Source organism: Dasypus novemcinctus, chromosome 2 (genome assembly GCF_030445035.2).
Source record: "Dasypus novemcinctus isolate mDasNov1 chromosome 2, mDasNov1.1.hap2, whole genome shotgun sequence".
NCBI lineage: Eukaryota > Metazoa > Chordata > Mammalia > Cingulata > Dasypodidae > Dasypus > Dasypus novemcinctus.
This window is the reverse complement of record NC_080674.1, coordinates 102,143,135-102,155,915: the sequence shown is the minus strand read 5'-3', so window position 1 is coordinate 102,155,915 and position 12,781 is coordinate 102,143,135. Positions and strand designations below refer to the sequence as shown.

The window sequence follows — 12,781 nt, the reverse complement described above, 5'->3', positions numbered from 1 at the left end:
GGAATTCCATAAGAACACCCAATAAACAGATTAGAGTAAATGAGTTGAGTACATCCTTACAAGGAAATATAATGAAAACAGTAAGAACAGTGATTACCATATTTTCAGGTACTAAAGGGACTTCAAATAACAACAGGACACACATAAGAAATGCAATACACCATAATAATTGCTCCCAGATAGCCATGTTGGCATAAACACAATGAGATTTATTTTTAAAATTAAAAGTATGCATTAGAAAGCAGTCATTTTGGGTAGGGTTAATTAGAGTTCTGAGACAGATACCTGTTCAGTAAATTACATTCAAATTTTAAAGGAAAGGGAAGAATTAATACTTATTACACCTGGAAGAAACTGTGTGGTCCTGAGTACTCAAATAGCACCAGCTTATGAGAGGAAAATCAATCTGACAAAAGAAGGCCAGCTAATAATTAATACATAATTGATAGAATTAGAAATGTAACCATTTTAAAAGCCTTCAAGAATTTATTGTCAAGTCTTATCAATTGGTGTTAAAAGCATTAAGCAAACAGTGGTTGGTGAACTGGAAATTCACATACTTCTGGTCAAAAAAATTTTGGTCACAAGCCAAGAAACATAACTTTCTTATGGAAGAGTCAGACTTTCACCCCCTTAATTTCATGACTAATTTTAACATCATAGCTGGTGGGACAACCAGACATTTGTGATTTTTCAATATGATATGAAGTAAAGTATACAATATCACCTATGATTTTAACTTTGATAAAAAATATTTAACTTCACTGTAATAAAGGCTTTAGCTTTTATTTCTAGATTAAAGAGATTTCTGGAGACAAAAGAACAAGTGGAATACCATCACAAGAAAGTGATCAGAGAGCATGACGTTCCAGAACAACTGGGAGGACTCAAGCAAGGCAGAGTATCATCATGAAAGGTACTGCCAGAACTGAGGGAAACTTAAGGATTTAACAAGATGTGTCTGGATTGGCTATTTGGTTCAGACAGACCACCTGCAAAGGGACAATTAGAGAAATTTAAATTACATGATATTAACTAAGTATTCATATTGTTAGGTGCGATGTTATTGGCTATATAAGATGCTTCTATTTTTTTAAAGAAACATATTGATAAATTAGGATGGAACATTATATTATTTTACTTAAAATACATCACCATAGAGAGTGTGATATGTATGAGCATATTAACTTTATTCTACAACCTATGGGCAGAATACACATGCCTGGAAAACTTAGTTTATATTTGGAAGACTTTTCAAAAAGCCATTCAGAAGTAGCTGCTTCTAGCTTCAACTATCTCTATCTCCAGTCGCCAAAGAATTTATTAATTGTCATAATGGATGTTAGAGACTATTTTGCATTTGTTAAATGACTGATGTTCAATTTATGTGAAGTGACTAGAAATATTTTTCAAGTGTGCTAGTCCTTGCAAGTAGAAAGTATAATAATTCAACAAGCTTAGTCACCTATATGAATGTTTTTCTAACTTTTTTGGCCATTACCTATGATATAACATATGTTCACAATCTAGTTTGTACATATCACATACATATCCACACTCACTCAAACACATACATAAACACTAAACTTAAATAAAGTTTCATAAAACAATACTGACCCTTGTTATATGTGATCTGTTCTGATAATTTCTATTCCATTTTTCAGTGCTGGGCATGACTAATTAATTTGATATCAAAACCTCACTAATGAATTGTGACCCAGAATCTGAAACAAATATATACCCCATAGCATGGTACCCCAAGCCTATAAGTCCTGTGCATAGATCCTACAGAGGATTCTGTTTTCTAACTCTGACTAAAAGATTGCTTGAATTCTACTGCTAGAATATAATTGCATATGCCTTGAGTAAACATTCCATGCAAGGTGCTTGTCAAAGGATCCAAATGACAGGGAACTAGACTTCTCTAAAAGTACAAACAGGTGGTATGATTATATTGGAGTCTGCATGCTAACAAATGTTGAGTTTCAAATTTTAGTCTGAGGCTTAATTTAATTCTTTCACCGTAAAATATCACCTTGTACATAGGTTGTGGGAAATGAGACTGATTGTTTGGCTAGTATGTCAAACTCGGTCAGGTAATTGTGCCCAATTGTTTGGTTAAGTAAGCACTGGGTTAATTTTAATACAAAGATATTTATGGGCTTTAGTCATCAGTGAGTTTACTGCATTGATGGCTGATTACATCTACGATCAGCCAGGGAGACTGCTGCCAGCAATGTGACTTTTTTTTTTTTGGCCGTTTTTAAATTTACTTCTGAGTTGCAAAGATTATTTCCCCTTCCCCGTTTTCAGAATTTCCTGTATTTCCCCATTCAATCTTGGCTGCCACCAGACAGACAGAAAGCGCAAGGACCGTCTTTTTCTTGTGTCTATAGTGGAAACCTAAGCACCAAACAGTAACTGCCCCAGGTCTGTCAGAGATGCATTCAATGAGTGACATTTTATCCAATCAGTTGAATGCCGCAAAAGGGAAAGTGATTTCAGCATTCAGAGAGAATTTCCCAGCTCATCTTTGGACAACCAACATCTCTCAGAAGCTTATCAAGGACCCTCATTGGACTTTCATTGGAGCCCTGGTTTACAGCCTGTCTGCCGTAACCTGGACTTGTGCATCCCCATGGTCATGTGATATAAAATCTCATTCTATTTACAGATATCTCCTGTTGATTCTGTTCCCTAGAGAACCCTGACTAATCCAGAGATGTATCATATTTTCCTACCTCTAACTATTGGAAGTCATTCCCTAACTCTAAAGGAACATAACTGTGAATGGGCAATGTAGCTTTTCAGTCTGAACCAGAGTCTAACTGACTGTGAGAAAGAGTTGACTTCAGCCACCATAGCTGTCAACACTGGGCTGAGTACAAACGCAGTGGTTGAACGAGCAGGGAATTGTTCTCAAGTTTATATTATGTAATCAAAAAGCATAAGTACATAAAAATCAGGTTTTGTCCAATATAAATTAAAGGGAATTTCAGAAAATGGTTATTCTTTCATTTAATTTTTATACAAAAGTAACATCTGGATATCTGTTTTCAATTCAAAATTTACATTTAGTTCAACTTTCACTAATTTTATTTCCATTTCCTTGTCTTCTTATTTTACCTACAGGCACATTAAATTTCCTAAAATAGATTCCTTTTATCTTTTTTTAACACCTAAAGTGTATTTATGTTAGTTCTTTGAAAATAATCATAAAATATATTAAACCTGTGATTCCCACCAAAGTGAAACAAAGGGTGTTTTATAGGACTTCAGGTTCCATTTTATTAATTGATCATAAATCATTGCTTGCCATTTATATGCTAATTCTGTATAAGGCCAAGAAAAAAATTCTCAAGTCCTTTGTTCAAAAAAAGCATTCCTGGTACTGAATCTTGTCAAAATAACTCTGAGCTTTCTGGTAGCATAAAACGGAGAATGAAGCTGCTTAATATTAGATCATTCAGGACCTGACACTATTGCAGAGTAAGCAAGATATTTGAAAAAATGAAAGGTCAGATGTCAAACCTTTCTTGCCAAAAGATGACTTGTTTTAAGACTCCCAAGTCACAATTTGTTAGAGCACTGTGGCTTCTAATATTTTCTACTATTAACCCTTTATTTTTGAAGTGGTTTATGTAAGTGAACTACATATTTTATGTTATTTTAATCTGGGGCTAATCACATGCTATTTAATTAGAAATTTGTCCCATTTTATGTAATAGGCCTATTCCTGAAAAATTGTGTGAACATCAAATATTTGTGAAGTATGTATTTTAACTTCACCAGGAATCCTTGTTTAAAAGAACAGTATCTAAACTGTACAATGAAAAAAAATTCTTACATAATAGGAAAAAATCACTTACCCTCAATTTTATGTGCTTTTAGATATTGTTCCGTTTCTTCTTATGACATTCTCAGAGTCAGGACTGATAAGGCCAGCTGAAGAATGCTTTGAGATGTGACCATGTTGTTGAGTTTTTCTTTGGGAATAAGAAAGCAGAACTGGCTCTCAGGCCAATTAACTATCCATTTACTAGTAAAGAAATTTTTCCCCACAGAGTAAATTCTAATTACTAACCATTACAAAAAGGTTTAAGGAAAATTAATAAATATGGAGCCCTATTTCAAGAAACACAAAAAGTGGGTAAAGATCCAAATCACGAATTTTAAGGTCGATAGTGAGATTTCTTGAACCTTATTTTAGACCCATCCTCCTTTCCACTTTACTTCCTAAAGACTGCTTTTGGGGGAGGGTTGGGGAAAGCAGCTGATAGTGATAGTTGCTCTGTTGCCTAAACTATGCAGGAAAATCATGTGTATTTAACTGGTCTATAATCATTAGTAACCTCAAGTCCCCACCCAGTATTAGCCTGGAGAAAAAATGCGAGAGAGTCTTCACTTCTGCCTGAATCCTGTCTACTCACAAATCACAAAGAGTGTGAAATAGATAAGTTTCCAAACATACTGCGCCTTTTTTCTAATTAACAAAGAATCATCTTTGACAATCTACTCTATTCCTAAGTATTCCTTATTAGTTCAGTACTTTTTTCTCACTGAATAGATTTTGGATTTCCATTTTTTTTAAAAAAAGGCACATCTTAAAAGATCCAAATTTTTTTTCGGTGTTGTATGTGTATGTCCACATGCATGCTACCTTCAGATGGATTGAAGAAATCAGTGCTTATTTGCCTTTTTATCATAATATTTTTTGTTTGTTTTTATGTTTTTCTTTTTTTCTTTCATAATGTTTTTAATTATAAAATTCACACACTTCTGATGGGAAACAAATAAAATCACCCATTACTCCAAGATTCAAAGATTATCAGTAAAAAATTGCACTGTATTTCTTTCCAATGTTTTAGATTGATATTTTTAAATTTAATTTGTTTTTATTTTTTACAAAAAAGGTCATATTATAAATGTAATTTCTTAGGCTACTTTTTCTTCGGCAATATATTATGGACATTTTCCTATCCGAAAAAAAAATTTCTTTTGCAACATGATTTTAATGGAATCATAGCAATAAAGGTAGTTTTAAGTGGTTTAAGTGGGCCTCTTAGGCATTCGCTAGAGGTACAGCAAGAGAAAAAAAAACCTTAACAATAAAATATATATTGTACTTTTTGTTCGTTTTTACATATCAAAGCAACTTTTGTCAAATGCTTACTTTCTTGCGCCTTATATGCTGGTAAAACAAAATAAACAATGAGTTTATTAGACTAGTTGGAAAATAGATAAGTCAGTCAAATATTGTTTTTCTGTGTGCTGAGTTCTATGACAGAAATAGGCCAAGGGTAGTATAAGAGCACAAGAAGGGGCATCTAAGTTAGAATGAAGGTCACTTGTTAAGTGATACTAATTAAAATTCTGAAGGACAAGAGGGTAGGGTATTACAGAACAAGGAAACGGCATAAGTAAATGTACTAACTAGAAATATTAGGAAGTATTTCACAAACTGGCTGCATCTGTAGGGAAATTTGTTAAACATACAGGTCTCCAAGCCTTTTCCTTGGAGATTCCAATTCATAAAATTTAGGAACAGGACAAGATCTGCATATATAACAATATTACTGAGAGTATTTATTCCAGAAGGATTAGGAAAGAGTTCTAGTCCTTCCAATTGGAAGCCTGGTTGTTTTCAAGTATTTAAGATAAGAATGTGGTCTTCAGTGAGGCTTGAAAAGTGGCCAGATAAAGACAGAACACGTTAAGTTAAGCTTTTGAGTTTATCTTGAAAAATAGAGGACTGTATCTGGTCTTGCAGATCAGATTTACATTTTCAAAAGATACTTGTGCGGAAAATGGACTGTGATATGAGTGGAGAGCTGGCCTTGAGGAGGTTAATGTGGCAATCTATGTGAAAAATTATGAAGACATTCATAAAAAGAGTGGTTACTGGTGTAGGAAAGAGAACAAGAAATTTAGGTAGTAGATGCAACAGGTTTAGTGACTGAATGGATATTAGGCATGAATGAGAGTGAGCAAAGAAAACACCCATGGAATTGGATTGCAAGATTGAGTGTGCCAAGAGATGTCCCATTCATCAAAATATGGCATTCAGGTAAAAAAGAAAGTTTAAGGGTAAAGAAGAAAGTTCAGTTTCAGATCCACTGAATTTAATAGGAATTTCAAGCATTGAATTCAGTCCAACAATCAAGAAGACATCTGAGAGGAAGTATAGTTTATTATATAACAGTGGTGGAAGTTGAAGCCAAGTATCTGATGGTAACAAATAGAAGAACAGAGGTGCCAGGATACAGCATGGGGAAGCGAACATTTAATGCTTAGGTGGAGGAAACGGAATGCACCATAGAGACTAAGAAGGAATGTCACCATTTTTTTTTAATTAAAGGAGAAAAATCATGTCACAGAAATCAAAGAATTGGGAAGGACTCAAGAAGGAGAAAATGTTCGTTCATGTCAACTGCTACAGAGAAATCAAGCAAAATAAGGGCAAACAATGTCCACTGAACTGGGTCAAATGGAAGTCAATGGTGAACATATCAAGAAACTTTTCAGAAGAACTCTGGAATCAAAAGCTAGATTGTAGTAGATTGACAAGAAAATAAAGGAATGAAGGGAGGAAAGTAAGAGAAATAAATGAATACTATTAATGTAAGAAGCTTGATGTAATAGTTTCTTGGCTGCTACAACAAATCCCATACAGTGGGTTGGCTTAACAACAAGAATTTATCAGCTCACAGTTTCAGAGGCTAAAAGAAAACTTGCTTCCTCCTAGTGATGCTATCTTTTGCCAGGCCAGAAATCTTTGGGATTTCTGGCTTTTCTGTCACATGGAAATGCACATGGCAATGTCTTCTCATTTCTCCTTTGGCTTTGGTTGAGTTCCAGCTGCCCCCTGTGGCTTCTTCCTTCTGTGTCCAATTTCCTTCACTTATAAGGACTTAAGCCAAATTGGGTTAAAGTCCATACTCATTCTCTTTGGGCACACGCTAACTAATAACATCAACAAAGGTCCTCTTTACAAATGGGTTTACACCCACAGAATCAGGAGTTGGACCTGAATATGCCTTTTGTGGATAACATGATTCAGTCCCCTACACTTGACTACAAAAAAGCAGAGTGCTAGATGGTGTAGGGTAGGTCAAGGAAGATGTAGTAGCTAACTATTCTTATCTTCCCAGAATCCATTCTCTCCTCTGAAAACAGTTCTCTGCTTCCTTTTGGGCCATCTCTTTTACACATTTCTGGTGAGCTAAGCTATTGAATGCTTGCTTTCTAGGAACTGAGTAGAGAAAGAAGGTGTTTGAACCAGAGTTTGTAAATGAATGTGGTCATGAAGAGAAGGCCTACAGCTTTATTTTCATGATCCTGAGGTTTCCATCCTCAGATGCTTTGGTTACTTAACATTTTCTTCTGTGCTATGTTTTATACCAGTATCTTTCCAATGAATGCCATTTTTTCCATAAGTTATTCTGAGTGGGTTTCTTTTGCTTATAGTTAGAGACCCAAACTGATAAGGTTGTCTTTTTGTTTTCATTTTTGATGAGCTAAAACATATTCTGTTTGTTTGGTTTTTTGTTTTGTTTTGAGTTAAAAGAGAATAAGGGGAAATGACTGATAAAATAAATAAAGTCCCTAGTAGTAGGAGGGGATGGAATCCACACCAAAGCTTAAGAAATTAGCCTTGGGTTGAGTATTCCTTCCATTAGGAAGAGTGAGTATATATGTCAGCAAGCTTACATAAGAGGCAAGAGAAAATGCAGTTCTCATCTCATGGACTTGTTTTTTCTCTTTGAAATGAACAGAATCATCATCTGCTGAAAGTAAGAAGAGTTGGTGTTGGGAAGAGGATTTGAGGGAAGACAAATGAGTTTAAAATAGTCACTCTAGGTTGATCAGACACAGGTTGACCGTAAGTGAGAGCCTAGCCTAGCTTGAAAACAATGGAATGCTGTCATACCAATTTTTTAGTTTGTGTGATTTTTCTACATAAACTTGCAGCTGCTCAGTCAGAGAAACAGAATGACTAGATTGAGAGTTGAACATAATATTGAAAGCATGATTTAAGTGGTGGACACCAGTGTGTGGAGGTGTACAGGGGGAAATGTGAAGACAGAAGGGGCCTGATTGATTAGGAGAAAATGGAGGACTCTAAGCACATGGGGTCATGAGGTCAAAGAGCAAGCATAGTTCAAATAAGGACAAGAAAGTTACGAGAAACAAATGATAGAGAAAAGCAGATGTCTTGCCTAAACATGAATCCAAATCTCTTTACTGACTGAGATTCACTTTCAACCATCAGCACACTGCCCTGTCTGTTATATCATTCTTTCTTAGAATGAGAAAAGAATCTGTTTTTCTCTGACTTTCACCCAAAGGCTGGATGACCACTTGGTGGGGCTCTTGCAGAGAGAACATCAGCCTGTTAGTTGAATATTAAGATTGCCTGTAAAATTGAGATTCTATGAAATTATGTAGTTTGTTTTAGTCTCGTCCATTAAATTGGAGACATTGAGAAATTTTTTTTTTTTTCATTTGTGTGGGCTACCCATTCCTTACTACTTCCCACAGAACACTAGCCTATCTTCTGGTATTCTGAGCAGCCAAGATTTTGGAAAGTTCTTTGATCTTAACACTTACTATTCCCTATACTACCATTCCAACCTTTATCCTTTCCTACTAGTCCTTAACTGTCAGGAGAAATTATCTTTAACAGAGGATGACAAAAAGTAATATAATTAAGACCATTGCTCTTTTAGGCCTACCCTATTAATAACAGCTTCAATCTTTTTTACCTCAAAGGATTTTTAAAAAAATCTGTCTGTTGCATGGTACCACCCTTCTTTACTGCTGACTATAAAACAATGATCTGTTGCATAAATTACAACCTACCTTTTATTCTGTAGCAACCATGTATTAAAACTGTAAGGCCAATAATTACCTGTAATGAGAGTGAAATTATCTGCTGTGATTTCCTGTTCAGTTTTACTTCAGAACGTCCCAGCTTGTTAGCTTTAGCTTACTTTGATACTCTGGACTGTTCCACTGTTATAACTACGTATGCTCCAATCCTTGGCACAGACCCCAAAAGTGTGCTTTCTCTCCACAGGGAGAGAAGAGTATGGCTGAACTGCTGAGATCCATCACTGTAACTGGCAAGACAACACAAACCACATGGTTTCATTACATGGTGTTGGTAGTTTCATCTTGGTTTATGACCTACAGCATGTACTTTCTTCAAATGAAGAGTGAAAAAAGGAAGAAAACCTACTTAGTATAATAGCCTCGCAGCGAAATACTTGTGACACTCCTCACAAACGGCAGCCAGTGGTTGAAAATTATTAGACTGGTAAACTCACTTGTTAGATATGCTGCAGAGCAACTTCCTACCTTGGGCAGAAGATTGGATGAAATAAACTCTTTGGTCGCTTCTAGCTCTGAGAGTTTATGTTTGAAATATCAATTTAATTAAATTATAGTTCCTGTCAACAATCCAAGGGCAAGAGTTTGCTACAGGCTTACAATCCAGCTTTATTATCTTAAGACTGATGTGACAGGACATAACATAACACTATCACTGCACAAAGAAAGCAAGTCACATGCCTGCACGGTTACAGGGGCAGAAAAAAAATGGTGATTACACAATGGATGAGGATTATTCTCCAACCACCTGAAAACATGTTACAATTATATTATCTCATTATCTCATCTTATCTTTGTTCAATGCTAAGATAAAGACAACCGCTACTCCCCTTTTTTAAAAGGAGAGGGAACAGATACAGAGATTTTAAAATTTGATCTATGACAGAGTTGAATTCCCAGTCTTCCTGATGCTTAGACCAGGGAATTCTCTAATTGTCAAAACTTTGCATTCCTCATACCTATCAAGGAGTCTGCCTTGATTGCATCAACATCCCAAGTTATTTACTGGGTGCTTAATCATGGTGCTGCTTTCTTGTAGGAAACACACACACACACAGCTGGCACTGCCAGATTTTCTACTGAGGAGGAAGAAATATTAGTTTCATCCTTTCTTTGTTTCATTTCCTTTCCAAAAAGAGAATGAGTTGCCTATTGGAGAGAAATGAGCAAAGGCAAAGTGCAAATGATTAATGGAAAGAAAAAGCACTGGTTAAGGGCAGAATGGTGAGAAAGGGGAGGAAGAGCTGTGCCAGTTGAGCAAAGCATGCTCACTAAACCCTTTTTCTCTTGCAGTGATTCCCTCAGGGGTTGCAGACTGGGAGGCACGGCTGTGGTAGGGGAAGTGGACAAGGAAGAAATGTGGGACTGAGAGAAGTTTCAATGGCATAGTCAGAGCCTGAATAGAATGACATTAATATGGATGAGGGTGTGTCTTTGGGGGATGAGGAGGCAGGTCTGGTCAGGTCAATACCTAGGAAGATGCATCATTCTCTTCGCACTGCCGTATTCTAATCTATCACCTCTGTGACCCATTAAACCTATTAACCAGTTGGCATAATTATTTTAATCTAGGATCCTTCAGAAAAGGAAAGCATAAGACAAGCATCTACATGAAAGGAATTATTTTAGAAAATAATCCCACAGATCAGGAGAGGAGAGATCAGGGTCAGTAAAATAGGGAAGAAAGGAAAGCAGTAAAGAGGGCATTCTCAAATTGACCATGATCATAGGCAACTAGGACAGGTTCCCATTGGGAACTTCTAAAGTCACATAAAAAGAGCCTCAGAATTGTGCATCCAAGAGGTAGAAGAGGGCAGCACTTATCCACTGGAGTCTGTTCCATGGGCATTAGCTCTCCCGCATACACATGGGTGAGGTGGGTCTGTTCCTTTCCGTGAGTATCCCACTTGGCTGTGAAGTGTAGTATTGGGGCAGAATTGCAGGTGAGAGGAATGACACCAGGTTGCACACTCTTGAAGATGGTAGCCTTACTGACGGCCTAAGTAAACGAGATCAAAGAGGCTATGAGTTGGGGCACACCAGTTGCATATACAAAAATTAACCCCACTGGAATTTTAAAACCTTAAGCATAACTAAAAATGGAAAACTAGTAATTTAATAGTGAGAAACCTGGTGGACATCACCAATGATTATACAAACTGCATCATGCGATTCCTAAAATGATGCACTGAGAAGGAAACATTATGACTCCTACATGGTGTTCTATCAAAATGCATAGCTTGAATCTAAGCATGAGAAAACATCAGACAAACCTAAATTAAGACACATTCTACAAAATGAATGTCTTGAACTCTAAAAAAATATCAATGTTGTAAAGTGAAAAGCAAAATTGAGGGACCTTACAAAATTAAAGAAAAAATAATGTTATAAATACTAAATGCAATGTGTGATCCTGTTGCACCCTGAACCAGACAAAAAAAGTCATAAAAGATATTATTAGGAAATCTTCCAGAATTTTAATAAAGTCTGTTGATTGAAGTATTATGTCAATGGTACATTTTCTGATTTTCATATTTTTATTATGGTATATAAGAAAATGTCCTTGCTCTTAGGAAATACAACTGAAGTATTTAGGGGTAAAGAAGCATGAGGTCTGCAACTCACCCTCAAATGGTTCAGAAAAGTATCTACATATATATACATACAAATAGAGACAGAGAATGATAAATAAAATGTGGCGGAATGTAACAGTGGATGAATCTAGGTGAAGTATATAGGTGTTTTTGTACTATTCTTGCAACTTATCTGAAAGTTGGAAATTATTTCAAAATAAAAGTTTTTAAAAAATAACTCTGGATATTATGGCATCACACTGTTGTGTTTCAAAAGACCTGAATTTTAGTTAAGTTTCAACTTCCTCATCTGGAACCATATAGAATTGTTGTTAGGACTGAAGAAGGTAATGTATGCAAAAGAGGTTTGAAGTTTAAAATAACATACAATTCTACAGCATTGTTAGAAATGAGTGTCTGACATTTGAATGATGGCTTAATAGATGGGGTGCCATATCATCTAAGCAGTGATAGACGTATCCAAAGAAACAGAGGAATGTGTGGGATAAATTGAAGGAAGGGAGCATCTTAGGTCATTCTCAACTACCAACTCCCTATCCCAAATTGATTGCCCTCAACAGGCTTTTATTATCTATGATATTCCAGACAATGTGCATATTGCAAGAATTGCAAAGATGAATATAATACTTCATGCCCTCAAAGAATTCAAAGCTAACAGCAGATAAAACTACAAAATAAAAATCTATAAAATGATACGTTAAGAAACATCTACTGAAACACAAATAAGAAACCGGTGAATCTGAGGTTTGGGGGCAGATATGAGAGAAAGTTTCTGACAGGAAGTAATATTTGAATTGAGTCTTAATGAATGAATAGGTCACTTCAAAAGAAGAAAAGAGCGTTTCAGGCAGAGAACGGCTGAGGAAGGTATGAAAAGTATCCCATATGTTTAGTCTTGTGGCAATTATTCGCTTCCTATGAGAAGCCTCCCCACGTTATCCTTCCTAACCTAAATTCTGTGATGCCATGTGAATCCCCTCCATTTTAATTTTCTTTCTGTCACTATCATTGAAATTTTAAAATATATTCAAATACTGAGTAGTTCAGTTAAGAAAAATGAATGCGACTTCCTGAAAAAGTTTTTAAGGTTGATTTCATTTTCTGAATGCGAACCCTAGATCCAAGAATACAGAATTTTTTTAAATGGAGGAATGGCAACCATCTGCATACCATGTCTCCCTTGCATTGGAATCTGGAATACTTCACATAGCATTTTAATTAATGGTGCAAATTTGTCTATTCCACATCAGACTAAATTTCTCAGCAATGATGTCAATAAATATGCACGCTGTGGA

General features: G+C 35.8%; 1 non-coding gene across 1 annotated transcript; it reads right to left on the bottom strand.

Moving 5' to 3' along the window:
- Positions 1 to 2,317: 2,317 nt before the first annotated feature.
- LOC111764625 (small nucleolar RNA SNORA31) lies at positions 2,318 to 2,447 on the bottom strand. The gene has a single exon (XR_002797197.1). It is a non-coding gene; the product is annotated as a small nucleolar RNA SNORA31 (small nucleolar RNA).
- Between the last annotated feature and the right edge of the window lie 10,334 nt (positions 2,448 to 12,781).